Below are 19,801 nucleotides of genomic sequence, written 5' to 3' on the forward strand. Positions count from 1 at the left end.
TGAATATTGAATAGTTTCACAAAACATTGTTTGTTGTTTATCTTAAATTTATATTACTGAGTCTCAGAGCTGTACGATGTTTTATTTTTTTGTAATGAACATCAATTTCTCTTGATGAGTTGGCGGTTGGTGATATTTGACTTGTATTTCCTGTTATTCTTTTCATTATGGTTTATTTTTTCATTGTTGTACAAGCGGAAGTGTTGATTTATGTGTTATGTTGTTAGTTTTTTTTCATGGTTTATATAATTTGTTTGTGTGATTATGGCTCTTAAAATTTTATACAGTTGTCAGAGTTCAAATGAATTGACATTTGAATGTCATTAAAACAGGTAATTTAGTTGACTTCTCATTTTATATCTTTGTGATTGCAAAACAATATATCATGCTATATAGAACACATTGCTTAGACTTGTGATTTAGAGTTGCATGTTAAAAAGAAGTTTCCGTCAATATAGAAGGTATTGAAATAGCTTCATTAAACGTAAATTCTGAGACAATAATTTACTCACAAATTACACACTAATGATGCTGACACAAATTGGAATATGGCAAAATAAGGGAAAATTTCAAAAGCAAAACAGATCTTGGAAATATGGAATCAATAAAAATGAAATGCCCCATTAAATATAAAGGATATTTAATAATATGAAAAGATAAAAACATACAATTATATAAAAAAAAAAAGAAAACATACTGAATATTTTCGTAGGTAATCAACCTACTGTTGACATGGTGGTAGATACGCGCAAACTATGAAAGAGCGATATGGTAGAATAATTCCTATAGTTGTTCTTTTCTGTGTTATTAGGTATCTTGAGGAGAGTTGTCTCTTGGCAATCATATCACAACTACTTATTTTTATATCAAACAAGATAATTTTTCTCAGAAAATCACTCTTATGCGTGAATTTTACTGGGAATTGTGGAGTTTTTGATCCCCGAGAGTATCACCAGCCCAGTAGTAAGCACTACTGTGTTGATATAAATTACCACTGATAGGGTCATAATTACAAATTCACTGTTTACAAAACTTAGAATTTTTGAAAAACAAATGCTTTTCTACCTCAGGAATATATTACCTTAGCTGTATTTTGAAAAATTTTAGGAATTTTGGTTCTCAATACTCTTCAAATTCTTCAACTTTAATTGTTTTTGTTTATACTTTTTATACGCCCGTCAAAATTTTGACGAAACGTATTATGGGATACAAATTTCCGGTGTCCGTCCGTCCGTCCGTCTGTCCGTCTGTCTGTCCGTCTGTTCGTCTGTCTGGCTGGCGTAAACAGGTCGCACCGGAACTTGAGAACGACCTATCAAAATTTCATGAAACTTAATATAGTTGTTTCTTATGATGGTCAAATGATCTGTATACTTTTTGGTAAAAATAAGATTTAAACTTTTTGAGTTACGGCACTTTGTAACTAAAACAAGGGGAAAAGGGGGGGGGATGTTTTTTATCACATGTCGCACCATATCTCAAAAACGATTCTTGATAATGGCTTAAAACTTTAAAGACTTCTTACTTATATTAATCTTAATATCTGTATACTTTTTGGTGATGATTCAAAATTTCATTTTTGAGTTATTGAGTATTTTGTGAAAAAAGGGGTGGTTTTTTTAAATGTTGTGTCGTTTCTCAAAAACAATTTATGATTATTGCTTAAAACTTTACACATTTCTTTGTTATATTAATTTAAAGATCTTTATACTTTTTGGTGATGATTCAAAATTTTATTTTAGTGATATTTAGTTTTTTGTAAAAAAAAACAGGGTTGGGGGTTTCACATGTCCCGCCGTGTCTAAAAAAAATATATATGGTTATTGCTTAAAACTTTCTCAGAAACAATTTATGATTATTGCATAAAACGTCCACACAAGACGTCGGGCGTATCATGCGCTCATGGCGCAGCTGTTTATTTTTTCACTCGAGTGTCACTGATGAATCTTTTGTCGACGAAACGCACGTCTGGAGCAAATCATAATTTCAATCCTGATAACTATGATGAGCTTATTTATAACACTGGGTCGATGCCACTGCTGGTGGAATTTTTATTTCACGAGGGTATCACCAGCCTAGTAGTCAACACATCTATGTCGACATGAACTATCATAGATGTGGTCATTATTATAAAAACAACTGTTTACAAAACTTCACAGTATTGAAATACTAAGGCCTTTCTACCTCAGAAATAGATTATCCTAGCTGTATTTGGCAAAACCTTTAAGAAATTTTGGCCCTAAATGGTCTTCAACTCCGTACTAATTTGGCCTTTTTAACGTTTTTGATTCGATCATCACTGATGAGTCTTTTGTTGACGAAATGCACGTCTGGCTCAAATACAAAAATTCAATCAAGGTGTCTATTATGAGTTTATTTACGTCTCCTTTTTCATTTCCTCATCTGAATTAGTTTTGAGGTAAAATGAAGGATGATTATGGCATTATGGTATACCTTTGTATGCTTTATTCTTCCCTCACCACCGGTGACTTATAATGTAGCAAAACTTTCTCAGAATCCCAATCATGATATGGGGTTTTCCCTTACGTAGTCATGGTCGTTGTCATTGTGTTATTTCGGAGTTGGGCTGGGTACTAATTGTGTACCGTAACTCCGTCTTATGGTCAAAACCCTGTCATGCAAGTTTTGAAACTTTCTCACAACCTAAGTTTGTCCACAATTGTTGTTTGGAGTATGATTCGGGATTTTTTTTAGCCAATCATGTGATCATTATGGTACACGTTTATACCCTCTTCTCCTCCTAAAACACTTTTTAGAACTTGATGAAAACTAAGCTTTCATATCTAATATTACAGTATTATACTTTTATCTATCTAGGTTATGATTGTACTTGCTGTATATTTTTTTCGTTTTCTCCGAAGTTTTTTTTATCGGTATTGAAAACTTCTCCTTTAGTGTACTGGACTGAAAAAGTATTTTCTATTTTTTTTTATATACATATATACATTGATCCATTGAAATAGTTAAAAAAAACAAAAAAAAAAAAAAAAGAAGACATTTATAAGAATTTCACATAAAAGTGCATTTTTTTTCTGTAGAGCGACTTTATTCAAATTCCAGGAAATGCGTTAATTGATCACCAATAGAGTAAAACTGTATTTGTTTATAGTCTGCAACAAAGTACACACTTTTTAAGTACATAAACCGGGTAAACTAATTAATTTAGTGTTTGTATTCACTAAATATCCTGTATTCAAGATTTATATCAATAATAATTACTACAGACACACACCAGTTTAGCTGAAAGTATATTTATTCAAATTTTTCGATATTCAAATTATATTTGAGTTATTCTTGCTAATAAAATCACAAAAAAATTTAAGAAAACACCTTATTACAAAACTACATGTTGTAGTATGCATATCTCGTTTTGAATAATAATTGGGCGTTCTCTCTGCTGTTTTGTCTTGTTCAATGAAAAATATAAAACTTCGTGCTAAGGGACGACATCAAAAGATCGATGTAGGATAAAAAACTTAAATCAAATAGTTTGGGGGGTGGGGGTAAAATTCTGCAAGTTTTAAATATCTAAAATCGATTTTACATATATCCCTATTGGTAAATCAATTTTTCCCAAAGTAAGTTTAAAAGGGGGGGGTCAGTGAAAAATCTATGTGAATTAAATTTTTTTATCCCACATTGAACTTTTGATGTCATCCCTAAGTATACATAATATTAAGTATCAACAAAAATACCAAACTCCAATGTACATTTGGAAAGGGGGAACTCTTAAAACTTCACAAAATCAACCAACGAATGGAAAAACAACTGTCATATACCCTGCTTGGTAATGACATGGAAAAATAAAACCAATTAATGTCCCAAAAACCTGTAAGTGGTGGAAAATTTATTGAATTAATCGTTATTCTGAAAAAGAAAACAAAAGGACCATAACAGAACCGGATTATTAAAGAGACGAAAACAAAACAGTCCATAGGGGAATAAGATGGATGAATAAAGGCAACAGTAGTATACCGCTGTTCAAAATTCATAAATCGATTGAGAAAATAACAAATCCGGGTTAATACAAACTCAAACTCAGGGAAACTCTTCAAATATAAGAGGAGAAATGGAAATTGATTAAGTTCGCAAGTTAAGGTTGTTCCAATTTTATTAATTCACTTCTGAACAGATTTTTTTTATTCTTAATATTGCTTATAATGGTATGAATTAAATTATGCTTAACAAATAGAGGTTTTACATTAGCTTATCTAAATTAGTTATCGATTACATTCATTGGAAACTTCGTTCATTAATCTATTTGCTGGAATTTTACAAGTTGTTATCAACATAAACATATGGACTAGGTACACAGGCACTTGTCTCAGAGCATTTTATATATATATATATATTCCCTACTATATATAATCATTATACATAAAAATAAAAATTATGAGCTAAGTATTCACTTGTATTTGACCATATCACTAAGTTTCAAGAGCATTTTTTTTACATTTTACAAACCCAAAACAGTACTCATAATGAAATAATGAGGACTACTGATTATGAGATACAGGGTTGAAATTTTTTTTTCATAAGAAAAGCTTATCCATTTTGGGTTAAAAATTCCTGACTATTAGAGCCATATTTTTTTAAAGTAGCGTTAAGTGTAGAAATTTGAAGCTAATATTACAACTGTATCTTATGTAAAAAAAAAATTGCATGACCATTTTTTTCTTATCTACAATAATAAAACGCTTGTTGAGCAACAGGAATTTTATTCCCATTTTTGTGTAGGTTGTTTATTCTTTAAGAACAACATGTGTCATGTGGAAAATGCATTGAAAATAATTGCCTGTTTTTATAACCAACATTTATAAGTTGTATGCGGGATTAAACATACTTTTGTTTTGACTAGGATCAGCTGACACAAACTTCAAAATTATAAGACAGATTAACAAATTAATGATAAACAAAATCAAAAGTATATATGATCATCAAAAGTTTTTTCCGCCATTTAACTCAATCACTTTATCGTTTGATCCCGTTCAAGTCGGTCACTTTATCGTTTTTGTTCCAATTCAACTCGATCCCTTTATTATTCTTATCAAGTTCAAATTCAAATCCATCACCCGATAGTGGTTTTAATGTCTGTTCAACTCGATTTTTTAATTGTTTTGTTCTCATTCAACTCGATCACGTTATAGTGTTTGTTCAGTACCATTCAACTACATCTCTTTATCGTTTTTGTTTTCGTTCAACTCGAATGCTTTATCATTTTTGTTTTCATTCACGTCTATCACTTAATCGTGTTTGTTCCTATTCCATTTGACCACTTTATCATTTTGTTTTCTTTCAACCCAATAACTTTGTAATTTTTAATCCAATTTAATTCAATCTCTTTGTCATTTTTATCCAATGCAACTCGATCACTTCGTACGTTATTTGGCCTTTTTAACCCTTTTTTCTTATTCGAGCGTCACGGTCTTATATAGACTAAACGCATGTCAGGCGCAAATACAAAATATCAATCCTGGTATATATGATGAGTTTATTTAAAACTACTTGCATGGTCCATTGAGCTTTTTCTATGAGTTTTGCCATTTGAACTTAAGAATTTTGGCCTAAATATTACCAGCCAAGTAGTTCTGTGTTGACTTGAGTTATCATTGATATGTCATAATTATAAATTAACTGTTAACAAAACTTAGAATTTTTGAAATACTAAGGCTTTTCTACCTCAGGAATAGATACCTTAGCTGTATTTGGCAAACTTTTAGGAATTTGTGGTCCTCAATGCTCTTAAACTTCGTACGTTATTTGGATTTTTTTTACTTTTTTGACTTGAGCGTCACTACTGAGTCTTTTGAAGAGGAAATGCGCGTCTGTCGCAAATACAAAATGCCAATCCTGGATCTATGTCGAGTTTATTTACAACCACTGGATCGATGCCACTGCTGGTGGAGTTTTTATTCCCCGATCGTATCATCAGCCCAGTAGCCAGCAATTATGTGTTGACAATTTGACATGGATTATCATTGATATGGTAATAATTATAAATCAACTGTTTCCAAAACTTAGAATGTTTAAATACTAAGACTTTTCTACCTCAAAATCTATTACCGTAGTTATATTTGGTAAACTTTTACAAATTTTTGGTCCTCAATGACCTTTAACCTCGTACGTTATTTGACTTTTTTAACTTTTAACTTTTTATTGATTCGAGCATCACTGAGGAGTCTTTTGTAGACGAAACGCGCGTCTGGGGCGAATACAAAACGTCAATTCTGGTATCTATGATGAGTTTATTTGTCGTTTTGTTGTTTTTCACATTCAACTTCATCACTTTTTCGTTTTTATTCATATTCATCGAGTGTAATGTTTTTTTGTAAATTTTCCTTCATGATTTATTTTGTTTCCAATCATTGCCAATTGATATTGAAGTCCTTTGATATTCGTAAATTGTATTACTATATGACAGGTCTGAAACAGTTTGTGGGAAAAATTAAACCATATAGTAGTCAAGGTAACAACATATATCAGTATCGGTTCTGCTGATTAAGAGTTGAACCTATCGACAAATACCAAAATAATATGTTAGGGATATTCAACATGAAAATTTGTTTAAATTTAACGCATTTTAAAACTTATATTTGCATTATAAACATCGCGAAAAATATTCGAGTTTCATAACATTGCAAATTTTAGAAAAAGTTGGTAGTATCAATTTATGCATATTTTCATGTAATTTTCATTGAATGATAATTGAGCAAGACACTTTTATTTTTTAATTGCTTACACTACTACTAAATCTTTTAAGCATTTTGAGAACGCTCCTTCATTATCACGTGTGTAAATCAACAAATGACTTGTTTATATGTGCAATATAAAAATGGTTTACCAATGTCGGTTAAATTATTACAGACTAACAGGCAAAGGAAAAGGTCGGGGAGGCATTCACTCACGCAGAAGTGAAAACCAAGGTTCTTCACAGGGTGAACATCTCCCGCTTTTACCACCAGTCATATAATTCTATATATTTTTATTTTCTTTCTTTCATATTTATTCAAGTGAATGGTGAACGTTGATACTGAACAGTAAGCAAAATTATGGAGGGATACACAATTACTGAGTTGCTTGAAAGGGGTTTCCTTTTTTTCTTTCTTCAGATACATCGATTTTTGTTTTCAAGATTGGAACAAATCTGTATTTCAAACATGCAAAAGTTTTATCTTGTTTGATGAATACCCAAAATCAGTATCTATTTAATCAACAGAAATGCCTAACACTTTATTCAGATGTCATATCTAAATGTGTTGTGTCATAATTTTTGGCTTCAAACTTCATTTTAATAATAGAATCGGTCCTCAATTAGATGTTTAATCCATGAGAGTCATGACCATCTCATGTGTGTTTGTTGAACATGACGAAGACAATAAAAGGAAAAGCGGTTTAATGTCTTCCAGTTTTTGCTTGTTTTCTCAAAGTTTTTCTTAATATTTAACCTATTTCCATACCATCAAACACTTAATATCAAAAGTTGTTTCCTTATATGTAACAGTTTATTTGTAAAACTCATGATTGCGCATATATGTCAGTGGTTAAGATGATATGAAGGAGTAAAGCAACCCGCACCCAACAATTCTGAGCTTACAATGAAAAAATAAAATATGAGGGCATTTTTTTCTCTCTCACTCAGTTCAACTATTCAGATAAAAGTTTAACATGAATTGTTCTTCCAGGTAATGTATTACTTCACCTGAAACTGAATAACACAGTTCTGTAGTCAAGGGCTGAAATTGGGCGAAGATGTTGTAAATGTCGATGAAACCATCAGACGCTTATCTAAATATAGTTCTCTGTTCAAACATTTTCCAAACTTGAAGCTTCATCTGCATCATTGAAGCATTATATATTTTTTGGGTAATGATTATGATAGAAATAGAAATTGTATAAAAGTTGATTTGTTAAAGAGAATCAAAGTTTTAACACGTCCGGGGCTAAACTTTCATGTCTCCGAAAGGGGGTGTTTCGTTGTAATTGTAATGGCATTTGATGGGACTGTCATTCAAGTGAGAGGTTGAGCGCTATTAAACCAGGTTTAATCCACCATTTTCTACATTTGAAAATGCCTGTACCAAATCAGGAATATGACAGTTGTTGTCCATTCGTTTGGTGTGTTTTATCATTTGATTTTGCCATTTGATTAGGGACTATCCGTTTTGAATTTTCCTCGGAGTTCAGTATTTTTGTGATTTTACTTTTTACAAAATCTTGATGTTAAAAATGTTGAGTTAAAACTTTTTAATTCCACTTTGTATTTTTTTAAAAATAAACAAAAAATCAACTGTGATGTTGAGTTTCTTTTATATAATTGTACAGTACTTCATGACATGTCTTATTCTCTAAACAACGAAAGAAGGCACATGTTTCCTTAATGTTTCATACAAATACAAGATATAAAATTCATTATATTGTCAGAATTGTCTGAGGTTCCACAGATTATCGAAATAGACACTATGTTACCGAGTTGTTAACTAAACGATACAAGACTGGAAACTTTAAAAAAAATATTTATAAAACAGCATGAACATTAAACAATGTATACATAGACATTGCTAACTGAAACCAAATATTTATTGTGGGTATTCCTGTATTTCTTCTCACTTAGATCAAAATCAATTAATTTAAGTAAAAGTTGTACTGCCATGAAAAAAGTTTTAAAATTAACAACTTTTGTATTAAATATGTTCTGATGCGGATTTATGCATTTTTATTTTTTAGGAAAACGTACAACTGTCGAATTTTTTTTAAATTTACATTTCTCCTAGTAATATACAGACTTTTCTAAAATGTTTAATATTACATTTTTGAACCACTTTCGGATTGTATCTGTTTGAACTCACAACCTAAGTATTAACAGGCTAAAGATATATATGTTCAGTAATTGAACTGCTTACAAAACCAGGTTCAACCTACCATTTGTTCTTTAGATGTCCTGTACAAAGTCAGGAAAATGGCAGTTGTTATCTTATAGTTCGATTCTGTGTGTTTTGCATTGTCGATTGTTTTTGTTCATGCAATTCAGTATTTCTGTTGTTTCGTTGTTTTCCTGTTATAGTTGATGTGTTTCCCTCCGTTTTAGTTTATAACCCGGATTTGTTTTTGTCTCGATCGATTTATGACTTTCGAACAGCGGTATACTACTGTTGCCTTTATTCAGGCCGCTCGACCACAGTGACCCAGTCAAAATGTAGACCGTGAGGGGAAAGTATGTCTGTAATTATAGTACATTTGTTTGCTCGTATTGATCACCTCTATTTTAAACTTTTATTAAATATGGATAAAACGATTAAAAGATGCGTGTAGCCCCTTTGACAGCATAAACTTAATATACAAAATAATGAAAGACACTAGTCTGGAATCCCGGCGAAAAATTTATTCCGAGTGTTAAGTCAAGCAGTTCTTAAGAAAAGATAAATCAACTCACACAGGTTATTATCCAACTGGTTTCGTAAACCTATTTCTAATTGACTTTTCGTTAGAAATTATAAAAAAAAATACTAAAAAAAAAATATATATACAAAAATAAATAAAAAAAAAATTAATAAAAAAATAAATAAATGAACCAGACATATTGATTGCGTTTTGTAAATACAGCTGTTTCTCAAAACACGCCTCTTTTGGGGAGATTTAGAATATTCATAGAAAATTAATTTTATTTACATGTACATACTGGTTCCCAGTTATGCTCTCTGTGTTCCATCTCATAGAGACATAACTTGGGAATGTTACCAGTAAATATACATGTGCATATTGTTTACATTGAAATCTGTGGTAACCCTTCATTCGAGGTAGGGGTAGTTAAGAAAATTAGTGTTAGTTAAAACTCTGAAAAGTTCAGGGCATATTAACGTTGAAAATATGCCGCACAGCCCTATATTTTGACCTTTGAAAAAAATTGTAGTGCATATGAACTTTCAATTTTAGGATAAGATTTTTTTCAAAACTTCATAGTAAAAGTGGTACAGTTTTAGCCGTAAACGGAGTTCCTATGGGAAATTGCATTGTCAATATTTACAGAAATGCAACCTATACCTTGCTCACTGTCCAGTTGTTTTACTGATAAAGGGTTACATATAGCAATTTTCCAAACGTTTAATAGTATTTAAAAACAAAAACAAAATAAGCCAATTACTAAAATAATTGAACTTAAATAAAGTACACAGTTATGTAAACAAAGGCTGACATTAGGTATAACCTTTATCTTATTCTTTTGTATGCAAAGAAATTTGGTTAATTTTCTTTATAACATTAGTATAATTGAATTAGACGAAATCTGGAAATCATTCATAACAATTTCACAGATGAAGAGATCTGCCGAGGATTGATAGTATTCATATGATTGTACAACATACAAAAAATGTTTCAATAGTCCATGATCTAATCAAAAACCTTAAAATATATTTCAGATAAACGATAATCACAGACGCAATCAACTCGTATTTGAATTTGACACAATGATGAACAAAACAAACATGCAACCACTATCTCGGTCAGATGTCATGGCCGATATTGTTTTGATTTTGAAATATTATATGATAGTTTTACCAATTAAACGAAAAAGAGATTTAAATTGCATTAGGTTTTTTAATGTTCATATCTAATATTTCTATCAATATATACATAAAAACATAGCATTTAGCATAAAAGTTGCCAACGTGTACTTTTATTTTCTCAACATTCTGTGTCAATTAATGATTTCATCATGATATGTATGATCGTTTGGCTTTGTTGCCGATAAGAATCGCGATGTTTTTGTTTTGCAGGTAACTCTCTATGAAGTCTTAGTAGGGCTGTGGGATTTCATTCCTACGCCAAAGATATAATGATAATACTATATATAAATGCAGATTTAACAAAAAACTTAGATCTCTTTTTTTATCTAAAGTTCTCAGATAAAGCTTTTTTATGTTGACTTTCATAATAATCAGCTACTTGAATTTTCCATCATAAGGCATAACAATTAGTTTCAGATAGACAAAGCGGAGATGATGATAATTTCTAACTATTTTGTTTTTCATAAGTGCAAAAAGGTGAACTCCATAACATTTATAATCAGTATCATTAGAGTAAGAATACAGTCGAGTAAAGATTGAATAAAATTGAGAATGGAAATGGGGAATGTGTCAAAGAGACAACAACCCGACCATAGAACAGACAACAGCAGAAGGTCGCCAATAGTTCTTCAATGCAGCGAGAAATTCTCGCACCCGGTGGCGTTCTTCTGTTGGCCTCCCAAAAAAAACAACATACACTAGCTCAGTGATAATGAACGCCACACTAAACTCCAAATTATACACAAGAAACTAAAATTAAAAACAATACAAGACTAACAAAGGGCAGACGCTCCTGACTTGGGGCAGGCGCAAAAATACGGCGGGGTTAAACATGTTTATGAGATCTCAATCCTTCCCACTAGCCAATGTAGAAAAGTAAACACAAAAAGTCATAACAATGCTATAAATGTCCTTAAAACATCTACATGGAATAAGGCTAATGCGGAGCAACCAACTATTACTTTCTAGGTGAATAAGTCCAGTGGCAAATATTGCATGCATCTTCAGGACAATAACAAATTAACCCCGAAAATGATAGGTAGGTCATGTAGTTCGGGATAAGGTCTGCGAAGTGTCGACTGCCATAGTATATTGGAAAGGGGAAATATGTTTTTAGCCTTGTAACAGGCCACCTACGGACCCTCAAAGTGTTGTTTCAATGGTTTTTAATGTGCATAGAGCGTAGCACTCTATCTATACGAGGCATCGGATTTAACGTTCTAATTCTGACCGGACGTGGCTGCGTATTTAATCCCATACAGCCAATCGGATGCCCAACGAAAGCTAGGGTTTTACTGTCGGTCGGGAGTGATTATATTTCTTTTTCCCAGTCACCCTAGGGGTTTCAACATTGCATACTCGAGGGACTGTTGTAATCTTAGTTTAAGTCCACTTAATAACTTCCGGCTTTAATGTACATGAAAACTATGTCTGAACCTCCGAACTACCAGGTGGCGCCATGATGATACGATCGAGAACAAAAGTGCATCAGCACCAGTAACGTGTTATTCTTATTTAAATTAATTCCACTTGACTATTGATTTGTAGACTAAGAGTCATGTTGTTGTTCAATGACTCTCTTTTTATCTTTACAATTTTACACTAAATGCAATGTTTTTATTATATTTGATTGAGATTTAAAAAAATATAGAATTGAAAAAAAATAATAAAATATTCGAATTCACTACTGATTTGTGTCATGTTGTTTGTCAAAATAAACCTCTGATTAAAAAAAAACCCAAACCATTCACTCGACATTCATCAAACAAAATGGAAAAGTAATTTTGTAAAATAACTTTTTCTCATAATTTCAATTTGAAAAAGAAACTAAAGGCCTATGTTTAGAAAAATAAACTTAACATGTTCCTTTTCAAGGATATTTAAGAAAAAAACTTCGTTCTTATTGTTTTTTGCAAATTATGTTATTTCCATTTATAGCCTATAAAGAACACAATTTGACGATAACAGTTGTATGACTTTTTATTCTTCATACGTGATCTGATTGTTAAAAACCACTTATTGCGGGACTTTTAATGATTAACTACAATTATGCCAACAATATCGAAGTGTCATCTCTTGATAAGACACTAATTGTGCAGCTTCTTCAGATACAATACCGCTCATCGTTTTTACGTCATAAAAAACCGAACTACTTGTTTTGGGACAGAAAAATTACTAATTAAGTCTCAGTGAACAAATTCATTTGAGGTTTAATAGTAAAAAGATATCGGTTGTGATATTATCCCGAAACTGTAATTTGATTGGCTGGAACTCTAAGACAGCAATTGGATTAATTCCCAGGGTTCAATTTCTATAAACATAGCTATTATTTATAACTTAACGTAACACTGGAGGAAAAAAATCTACTATAATTATAGAAAAATAGGAATATAACGAAACAATAATAAAGTTACATATATCTAAATCAGGATAATATATAGTAGTATATAATGTATATATTTTAATTTGCAGTGAAAAGCAAGACTGATCTAATGCAATGCTTGTGATTTATGTTTTTAAACAGGTAAGAAAATTTCTTATTTCTAGACAAAACAATACTTGAAATTGAAAATAATTGAATATTGTGAATCCAATGAATGAATTTTATTTCCGAATCAATCGGACAATATGTAGCATGTAATGGTACAAACATTTATATATTTGCATGGATATCAATACAGATACGACACTTTGTTTTAGTTTACTGTGTTCACTTTGCAAGAATGAGAGAGAAAATACGTAAAAATCATTCTTCAAATAAGTCTTTTTTTCATTTTTGTCGAGCCTTCAATTTTTGTTTAAAAAGCGAGACATTTATATAGCTAACCTACATTCTGTCGTCAGCGTCGTCCACAAATATTCACTCTGTGGTTAAAGTTTTTGAAATTTTAAAAATTACATTAGATGTATGTTTCATTATAATAAGTTATTCTGATTGGCTAACTGCACATAACGTGTTATTCCTTAAGCAGTTGTATCAAACAATAAAACTTATCATTCATGAAGACACGAGGTCCCATAATAAAGTGCACAGGCAAATTAAATAAAAACTTGATGTAAATCGTGTTTTCATGATCCTAGCTAAAAAATGTAATTATAAGTATTGAATGCTTCTTTTAGTAACTTCATAGGGTTGTAAAAGCGTTGACCGTGTGCACATTTTTACAAAATGTACTTCGGTCAAGGCTTTTACACCCAAATAAAGTTACAAAAAGAAGCATTCAATTCTTAAATAACTTTCTTAAACTACCCTGGATTTGTACCAAACTTGGACAGAAGCTTGTTTATGATCATAAGATAGTATCCAGAAGTAAATTTAGTAAAATTTTCTTAGTGGCAGAACATTTAGAGTCATTATAGATTGATTGTTGGTTGTTAAACGTCCAGTTGCAAATAGTACATGCATATTCAGGCTGAGAGTGATGGTATTATAAAGGTTTCGTTAAACGCAAAAAGGTCCTTAGTTTTAGAACTGAATACACCAAACCAAAGATTAAACATCAAGTATTTACGGCTTTTACGCTAATCACACGGAAATGAGGTGTAAGTTCAAATTCCAATCTGATCGGCGTCAGAATAATGTGTTTAGGGAGGCAGACATATTTTCTTGCGGACTGTAACATAATTTTGAACTAAACGTTGAAAATGGGTCTCAGCGTATCGGTCTAATAACAAAGCAGGTTCATATTCATATCGTATTAAAATGTCGTTTGGTGATGGGCTTCATAAGTGTTTCTCGTGTTTTATATAGATGAGGCATTTGGTTTTACCATTTGAATGGTTTTACACTAGTATTTTTTTGTGGCCCTTTATAGCTTGCTGTTCAGTGAGAACCGAAGCTCCGTGTTGAAGACAATACCTTGACCTATAATGGTTTACTTTTATAAATTGGGACTTGGATGGAGAGTTGTCTTATATGCACTCACACCACAATCTTCCTATATCTATTGACCCGAAAATACATGTTATATTGTGCCACTGTATGCTTAACTGCCAGTGACAAATATTTCACGCATATTCAGAACGTAAAAAAAAAAAAACAACAACAACAACAAAAAAAACCTGGATACTATAGTTCTATTGCTTAGATAAATATCAGCATTTATTTAGTCTACATTGATTCAAACAAAAAATAAATCGAAAAATAATTAAACACAGCGTAACTGGAAATATAAAACTACTTTTTACGGACATTAATTGTTTGTTTCTGCATGGGTGTCTAACGAAAGTGAAACTGCAAAAAAGGAATATGAGAATAAAAAAATTCATAACCCAAACGCCGAATGAAGAAAAGAAGAATTAAACAATAGAAAAAAAAGCTGGTTCAAAGAGTAGATTTTATTGTGTGCACTGAATTTAAGCTTGTTTCCTTTTTTCAATTATCAACAAAATACTTATTTGTTTGCATCTGTTATATTGATCAAAGAACCACCGCATTTCTTCAACAAATATTTGTAAAATATAACGACAGACATACCAGTCTAGAGGAATGCAAATAAAGGAAACATGTAAATATGCATGCTATTCATTAGGGAAAGATTCGTGCCTCTTTAATTAATGATTTTGTCTATGTCAAATATGAAAAAACAATTGGAGAATGGACGTAGAAATCGTTCATATCGATATTACAACTTTCTCTGTTATGATTTAATCGACATATGGCATCGATTTTCATAAGGGAAAAAGAAAACATATAAAAGAGTAAAAGAAATTTAACAAGTTAAATATTTATAGGAAAATACATTGAACTAAATTTAATGAGCATTATGGTTGGTAAACGTATGCAGATGTCTTTACATCATGACAACTAGCACGAATTTATATCCTTTTTCTGTTGCATTGATCTCTGAACTTTTGAATAAATATTTTGAATGTGAACGATTCCACGTGAACTTGCGGCAATAAAAGTGCTTTGTAAGAGGCGACAATACTATATAACGGTTGTTATCGTAAACATATTTTTTTCTTTTTTTATTACGCATAAAATCTATTACTAGAGTTAAAAGGATTTAGATGATGGAAAAATGCTTGTACTTATTCAGGAATATGACAGCTGTTTTTCATTTGTTTCGTTAGTTGATTATATTCAAACGTCTAACTGTGTTATTGACTTCCCTTTTTAGTTCGTCGTCTGTTAACCTTTACAAAAATCTTCTCCTCTGAAACTATTAGTCTAAATTCAATTAAACTTTGCCACATTCATAATTGGGTTATTTAGTTTAAAAAATGTGTTCGATGACCCGGTCCGCCTACCAAGATAGTCGACATGGCGAAAAATAGTCTAGAATATGGGGGTAAAATGTAGGTTTTAGCTTATATCTCAAAAACCAAAGCATTTAGAGCAAATCTGACATGGGATTAAATTATTCATCAAGTCAAAATTTATCTGCCCTGAAATTTTAAGACGTATCACACTACCCGTTGATGAGTTGCTGTCCCTGCATTGGTAATTTTATGGAGATTTTGCAGTTTTTGGTTGTTATCTTGAAAATTATTATAGATAGCGATAAACTATATACAGCAATAATGTTCAGCAAAGTAATAGGTACAAATAAGTCAACATGACCAAAATGGTCAATTGACCCCTTATGGAGTTATTGCCCTTTAAAGTAATTTTTTAACAAATTTTCACAAATTTTTGTAATCTTCTCCTTTAACTACTGAGACAAATATAACCAAACTTAGTCACGATCATCATTAGGGTTTGTAGTATAAAAACTGTGTCCGATGATCCCGCTTGCCAACTAGTCCAGCCCTGGCCTCAGTGACTCATTTTTTTTTGATTTTTTTTTGTTGTTGTCAGTGACAACAAAAAAAAAAAAAATAAAAAAAAAATGAGTCACTGAGGCCAGGGCTGGACTAGCTTGCCAACCAACATGGCCAACATGGCTAAAAAGAAAAATTAGGGGTAACATGCAGTTTTTGGCTTATATCTCTGAAACTAAAGCATTTAGAGCAAATTGAACATTTGGTTAAGTCCTGTCTGTCCTGAAATTTTTAGATGAATCAAACAACCTGTTGTTGGGTTGCTGCCCCTGAAGGGGTAATTTTATGGAAATTTTGCAGTTTTGGGGTATTCAGTATTTTGAATATTATTATAGATAGCAATAAACTGTAAACAGCAATAATGTTCAGCAAAATAAGATCTACAAATAGGTCAACATGACCAAAATGGTCAATGGCCCCCATAAGGAGATATTGCCCTTAAAAGTAAATTTTTAACAATTTTTCATTAGTTTTTGTAAATATTTACAAAAGTCTTTTGAATCTAAAGCAAAAGTATAACGGTTGCATTATTTCATGTATCAATTGTATATAAAAATATCAGGTGAGCGACACAGGCTCCTTGGAGTCTCTAGTTAGAACTTACCGTGAAGTTCGGTATAATTCAAGTATATAACAATTTTTCTTGGTCTCGTGGAAAAGAGTGCGAGAAGTCGTGTGTTCGATCCTTCATAAAGTTAAACCAGACTTTATTTTTTTTTAATTGGTATTTCCTGCAATTCCGCCAAGCACACGATATTTGGAAGCAAGATAACATTGAAGTTGGCTAGAATTTTGAATAATGTTTCAGAGTAGATGACATGTGAACCTTCGGACTGTTGATGTTAGGGTTTTCACGTTTAAATACATACTCAACATCTCGGTGAAGTGCACACTAGGCTAAACTGAAATTTTATTAACATGTTATAGTCCTTATATTCATGAAACATTTGTCACTGGACTTAAACATTCATATGTTCATCTTAAATAACACATATATCATGAAACAAAGTATCAGGAAAAGATATATTCACGATTTAAGTCTGTTTTGAAAAGCGCTAGATTGAACATCAGCCTGGTTTTTCTTGATATAGAGATCTATATCAAAAACACTGAAAGAGTTGTTTTTTAGCCAAAGGTAAAACACAACATGGTTAGAGGAAAAATAAGCAGGGATTAAAACAATAATTTCTGATAACAGAGTTACACATCCTTACTAAGATGGATTTAAGCGATTTGCGACCATTTTTTGTCTCTCCCTTATTCGGCCAAAAGTTGAGATGATAATAAAATAGCACAATTTTAAGTAGACAGCTACAATTTTTGGAAGGAAGAATGAAAGGTCTGGGGAGCCGATTCGAAGACAATATATAATTTCATAACTCCCATTTAATAAGGAGCTTTCCACTTTTAATACTTGATTTAAAAAAAAAAATCAGTTTCACATCTCAAATTTTTAATAGTTTTTGGTATTTTTTCTTGAAATCAAATTACAATTGTGATGATTTTGCACAGAACACGTAATTGATTGAACGAAGAGATCATGGAAAAACCTATACAACGAAGTTTTTAAACTAATATTATACAAATTCGATATTTGCCATGACCTTCCTGATGGAATAAAGTAGCTGTATTTGGAATTCTGCTATTTTCAGTCCACCAAAATGTCCTCACATTCTCCTATAAAGGAGTGGGACATTATAAGAAAAATTTACATAGTTTCAGTCAAATATAAAATAAAATAATAAAATTTTATCTATTTCAGAATTTTTATCGGATGTCGTTTTCCTGAGTTACAGTCTAAATGAATGTCACAGAACAAGATATCCGTGATGGAACATTTACTCATGGAATTGATGTGTATTATCCACCGATTCTCATCATCTTGGGAGTAGCATGTAATATTTTAGTACTCCTTGTAATGAGAACACGCTATTTTCGATACCAACCTTCTTCCGTTTACATGATCGCTGGATCTATAAATGATATATTTAGCTTGTCAATTTCTATGACAACGCATTGGTTGCATGTGACATTTGATGTTTATTCCAGGAAAAAAGCACGCTATATTTGTAAATTTTTAGATTTTTACGGATGGGGAAATTGTGATTTGGGAATATTAATTACAACAGCAATGACAATTGATAGGGCACTTGCAATTAAATTCCCATTAAAGAAGAACGATATAAGTACTTTTAGAAGAGCAAAAATAGCGATTTTTGCTGTAACTGTGATAACATTTGCCAAGGAATTCCACTTCTTCATTGGATCCGATATGGTGGAGGAAGATAGAAGTGAAAGACTATGTGACGTTTATCCGAAGTCAGACGTTTACGAATATTTTTGGACGAAAATTTGGCCGTGGTTTCACTTATCATTTTTGGTCATCTGTTTTATTTTAATGTTTATAAGTAATATTGTTTTAATATGTTCAATATGGAAATCATCGCACAGAGAAATCCTTAATTCAGTAGAAAAATTCAAATTTGATAGATCATTAGTAAGAGGTAATAAACAAGTGCAGACAATAACGCCTATGCTGATTGGCGAATCTATAGTTCTACTTCTCCTTACATTCCCATTTTCGACTCAGCTTTTCATATCCGGTTACGACTCAGCGTATTACCAAACAGCGCCAACGCATTTTGTGTTTTCATTGACATTTTATATGTTATATACAAATAAATGCGTAAATTTTTTCGTATACTTAGCAACTGGACACAGATTCAGATTAGGATTAACAGAACTTATAACCATGTGTTGCTACGGAAAAAAGAAATTCAGGCAAAGTTTGTACCAGAGTACCTTAGGTCACATGGCGTTCCCAAAGCCTCGTATTCATTCCAGCGGGGAACATAATACAGTGTTCGAACACGATGCCCTATCTTCTCGTTCGGCTAGTGAAACATATAGTAATTCTAAGTCAGACCAAGAAAGGACTGGATTTACAATATTGTCGAAACAGAGCGAACTGAATTTACAGCACATAAGCTCAATAATTTCACGAGGCAGTACTAAAAAATCATGTCCTTGCAAGGCTAATGCTACTTTAGATTTATCAGGTGATTCTATACGTGTTGTTCTAAGTAACAATCGAAGAATAAGCGAGTGCTCATATTTGTAGTCTATTTTTTATTTATTATAACGGTGTTTAGCTCACATTTTGCAATCGAATGAATATTTATCTGCCAGACAGCAGTTTGCATTTGTTTATCTAATGTGTTCTTTACATTAAAGATAAACGTCTTATCAAGATTTATAAATAAATTGACAAGCATGAAAAGTACAACTACAGCATCGCTCAAACTTTACCATTTCTATTTTTTTTTAATGATCATGTGTTTTCTGGCAAATTCATCAAGTAACAGTACTGAAAACCATAACGATTTTTTTACCTTTTTAAATTTTTTTTAAAGACGTTTCAAAATATACAGAATAAATAAATAAATTTCTATGCA

At 31.6% G+C, this 19,801-nt stretch overlaps 1 long non-coding RNA gene across 1 annotated transcript in view; it reads left to right on the forward strand.

Moving 5' to 3' along the window:
• Positions 1-19,801, forward strand: part of LOC139512350 (uncharacterized) — a 51,064-nt gene extending 31,263 nt beyond the window's left edge. The window contains exons 3-4 of the long non-coding RNA XR_011662248.1: positions 13,053-13,104; positions 18,109-19,801. This is a non-coding gene — a long non-coding RNA (uncharacterized lncRNA). The remainder of the gene's footprint in view (positions 1-13,052; positions 13,105-18,108) is intronic.

Source organism: Mytilus edulis, chromosome 1, assembly GCF_963676685.1.
Source record: "Mytilus edulis chromosome 1, xbMytEdul2.2, whole genome shotgun sequence".
NCBI classification, from domain to species: domain Eukaryota; kingdom Metazoa; phylum Mollusca; class Bivalvia; order Mytilida; family Mytilidae; genus Mytilus; species Mytilus edulis.